Consider the following 4,421-nt stretch of genomic DNA (forward strand, 5'->3'; position numbering starts at 1 on the left):
TCAGATAGGGACACAGCGAAAATTATACGGACAGGATGAGAAATGTTAAAATTTGATTTGATTTGACTTGATTTGATTTATTATTGTCACATGTAGTAGTATATAATTAAAAGTATTGTTTCTTGCTCACTATACAGACAAAGCATCCCGTTCATAGAGAGGGGAAGGAGAGTGTGCAGAATGTAGTGTTACAGTCATAGCTAGGGTGTAGAGAAAGATCAACTTAATGCATGGTAGGTCCATTTAAAAGTCTGATGGCAGCAGGGAAGAAGCTGTTCTTGACTCAGTTGGTACGTGACCTCAAACCTTTGCATTTTTTTCCCGACAGAAGAAGGTGAAAGAGAGAACATCCAGGGTGCTTGGGGTCCTTAATTATGCTGGCTGCTTTTCCTGAGGCAGCGGGAAGTGTAGACAGAGTCAATGGATAGGAGGCAGGTTTGCGTGATGGATTGGGCTTCATTCACGACCTTTTGTAGTCCCTTGCAGTCTTGGGCAGAGCAGAAGCCATACCAAGCTGTGATACAACCAGAAAGAATCCTCTCTATGATGCATCTGTAGGAGTTGGTGAGAGTCATAGCAGACATGCCAAATTTACTTAGTCTTCTGAGAAAGTAGAGGTGTTGGTGGGCTTTCCTATCTACAGTGTCTGCATGGAGGGACCAGGGCAGGTTGTTGGTGATCTGGAGCCTAAAGACTTGAAGCCCTCAATCCTTTCTACTTCATCCCCGTTCATGTAGGCAGGGACATGTTCTCCTTTACGCTTTCTGAAGTTGATGACTATCTCTTTCGTTTTGTTGACATTGAGGAAGAGATTATTGTCCTTGCAGCAAGTCCTTAGTGTAGAACATTGCATTGACTTCTTCACCATGGTGGGAAACCTGCCCACAACTTGCTCCTTATTGAAACTCTCCTATCCATATTTAACGCCATTCATTCACCTTTCCTTTTGTCCTTGCTATAGAGGGATTGCAGCAATGGTTTACCACGCTGAGTCCTGCAATGGCAGGTCTGTTAACTGAGGAGAGACTATGTTGATTCAGATTATATTCACTGAAGTTTAGAAGAATGAGAGGGGATGTCATAGAAACTTATAAAATTCTAACAGGGTTAGACAGGGTAGATTCTAAAAGAATGTTCCCAATGGTGAAGGAGTCCAGAACTACAGGTCATAGTTTGAGGATAAGGGGTAAACCTTTTAGGACCTATGGGGTGGCACAGTGGTTAGCACTGCTGCCTCACAGCACCAGGGACCTGTTCAATTCCCAGCTTGGGTCACTGTCTATGTGAAGTTTGCATGTTCTCCCCGTGCCTGTATGAATTTCCTCCAGGTGCTCCAGTTTCCTCCCATAGTCCAAAGATGAGTGGGTAGGTGGATTGGCGATGCTAAATTGGCCCTTAGTGTCAGGGGTACTAGCAGAGTAAATACATTAGGTTATGGAGATCGGGCCTTGGTGCAGACTCGATGGGCTGAACAATCTCCGTCTACATGGTAGGGATTCTATGATTCAAGTGAAGAGAAATCTCTTCATCCAGAGAGTGGTGAACGTATGGAATTCATTATCAGAGAAAGTAGTTGAGGCCAAAATGTTGTCTGATTTCAGGAAGAAATTAGGTATAGCTCTGACAGATCAAGGGATTTGGGGGAAGGAGGGGATCAGGAGCAGGTTTGAAGGGCCAACTGGCTTGAACCTGCTCCTAGTTTCTAAGTTCCTTTCATCCCGGTGTGACTGCAGAGTTCTTTCAATCCTAATCAGGAACAATGCTATCACTGACTGGTTTGACAACCTCATGATACTGGGGATCATCCTAGTGAATCTGAACTGCCTCCAATTAAATAATGTATTTCCTTAAATAAGGGGAACAAAACAGGTCTCACTACTCCAGATGTGGTCTCACCAGTACCTTGTACAGCTACAGCAGGACTTTCCTACTCCTATACTGCAACCCCATTGAAATAAGGGCTAACATCCATTGCCTTCCTGATCACCTGCTGCACCTGTGTGCTAGCTTTCTGTGTTTTGTGCACAAGTACCCCCCAGTGTTTCTGCAGTTTTTCTCCATTAATGTAATGAATTTCCAGGTTAGGTAGAGAAAGTGGGTTTTGCAATTTTAGACACTTATGAAACTCATCTTCATAATTTAACCCTGGTGTAATCTGATGAATTTGGGTTGAACTGTCTCCAAAGCCAATATGAGTTTACCTGAGGTGTTGTGTCTAGTATTGAACATGATTCTCTAGGTGCAGGATTGCAACACTGCAAAACTCTATACACCTGGTCAAACATCATCCATTTCTTTCTCTTTCTCCTGTCTCCTGAGGGAGGGATGGAGGGTCCCCAGGGTGAGTCTGGGTGACAAGAGGATCATAGGACCTTGGACCTCTCTGCCTCAAAAGGCAGTGGAGGGTCATTGAATAGTTTTAAGGCGGGGGTTAGATAGATTCTTGTTAGGCAATAAAATCAAAGGCTTTTGGGATTAGATGCAAATGTGAAACTTGAAACGCACACAACGGCTGTGAACACGTTGAATGCTGGAGCAGGTTGGAGGGGCCAAGTGACCTATTCTTATTGCTTATGGTTATTGATTTGATTTGATTTATTATTATCATATGCATTGGAATACAGTGAAAAATATTGTTTTTTGCGCACTATAAAGCATACTGTTCATAGAGAAGGAAAGGAGAGAATGCAGAATATAGCGTTACAGTCATAGCTAGGGTGTAGAGAAAGCTCAACTTAATGAGAGGTAGGTCCATTCAAAAGTCTGATGGCAGAAGGGAAGCTGTTCTTGGGTCGGCCGGTACGTGTCCTCAGGCTTTCGTATCTTTTTGTACAGATCTGTAAAAATATTTTGATTCCTCGTTGTGTTTGCTATTCAAAGCCCTGTATATTTGAAATAGATTAATCGAGTTTTTTTATGAGTAAAGTATATTTTTGGTTAAAAAAATATATACTTTTCCCGATGGAAGAAGGTGTAAGAGAGAATGTCCGGGGAGTGAGGGAGCCTTCGTTATTCTGGCTGCTTTCCCGAGGCAGCGGGATAGACAGAGTCAATGGATGGGAGGCTGCTTTGAGTGATGGATCGGGGTTCGTTCACAACTGTTTGTAGCTTCTAGCAGTCTTGGACAGAGTAGGAGCCATACCAAGCTCTGATGCACAACTAAAAACTTGAAGCTCTCAACCATTTCTACTTCGTCCCCATTAATGTGGACAGAGTTTATATGCACAAATGGGAGTGCGACTCAACAGTAAGATAAGTTGGGAGTTTTTAATTAATTGATTTTTAAAATTTTAGCCCTTTATGATTCCAGGATCGCAGTGTCCCTCTCATGTTGACACACCCCCACCCACCTCATCAGATCACTCTGCACCCCATCCTCTCCCCCTTCCTCTGCCTCTCTCCCCTCCTCTCCTGCCCCCTTCCTACCCACCTCCTCTTCCCCTTCCCCTCACTCCCCCTTCCTCTGCCCACTCCCCTCTCCCTCCACTCCTCTCCCTCCACTCCTCTCCTTCCTCTCCTCCCCTCTCCCTCCACTCCTCTCCTCCCCTCTCCCTCCACTATCCTCATTTCCTCTGCTCCTCTCCCCCCTTCTCCCCCTCCCCCCCTTCTCCTCCCCCTCCCCCCCTTCCCCCTCCCCCCCTCCTCCCCCTCCCCCCCTCCTCCCCCTCCCCCTCCTCTTCCCCCTCCCCCCCCTCCTCCTCTTCCCCCTCCCCCTCCCCCCCCTCCTCCTCTTCCCCCTCCCCCTCCCCCCCCTCCTCCTCTTCCCCCTCCCCCTCCCCCCCCTCCTCCTCTTCCCCCTCCCCCTCCCCCCCCTCCTCTTCCCCCTCCCCCTCTTCCCCCTCCCCCTCTTCCCTCCCTTCCTCTCCCCCTCCCCCTCTTCCCTCCCTTCCTCTCCCCCTCTTCCCTCCCCCTCCCCTCCTCCCCTCCCCTCCCCTCTCTCCCCCTCCCCTCCCCTCTCTCCCCCTCCCCTCCCCTCTCTCCCCCTCCCCTCCCCTCTCTCCCCCTCCCCTCCCCTCTCTCCCCCTCCCCTCTCTCATCAATAATTAAAAATAAAGCAGCATAAATATTAGGTGGTGTTGCAGGTGACGGAAAGGGGCCTGTGAATGTAAACATGTTCCCAGGCTTATTGTTTTGGTGAATGTTAACAGTGGGGGTAGTCTCAGCAGCTGTGCCTGCGTCCGACTGAGTCCTCCAGCTGGGAGGACCGAGCCATTCCAGCATGCCATGCGCCCCTGAGGGCTGAGGAGGTTTGGGAGGATTTGCGCTATCCCGGCATGCTGCGCGTCCCTTGAGGACTGAGGTGGTCCGCCGGTTGGGAAGACTTGAGCCATCCCGGCGTGCCGCGCGTCCCCCGAGGGCAGAGAGGGTCCGCCGGCTGGGAGGATCTGAGCCATCCCGGCGTGCCGCGCGTCGCCCCCCCC

Source organism: Carcharhinus amblyrhynchos, chromosome 14 (assembly GCF_965287045.1).
Source record: "Carcharhinus amblyrhynchos chromosome 14, sCarAmb.v2.hapA, whole genome shotgun sequence".
In the NCBI taxonomy this organism is placed as follows: Eukaryota; Metazoa; Chordata; class Chondrichthyes; order Carcharhiniformes; family Carcharhinidae; genus Carcharhinus; species Carcharhinus amblyrhynchos.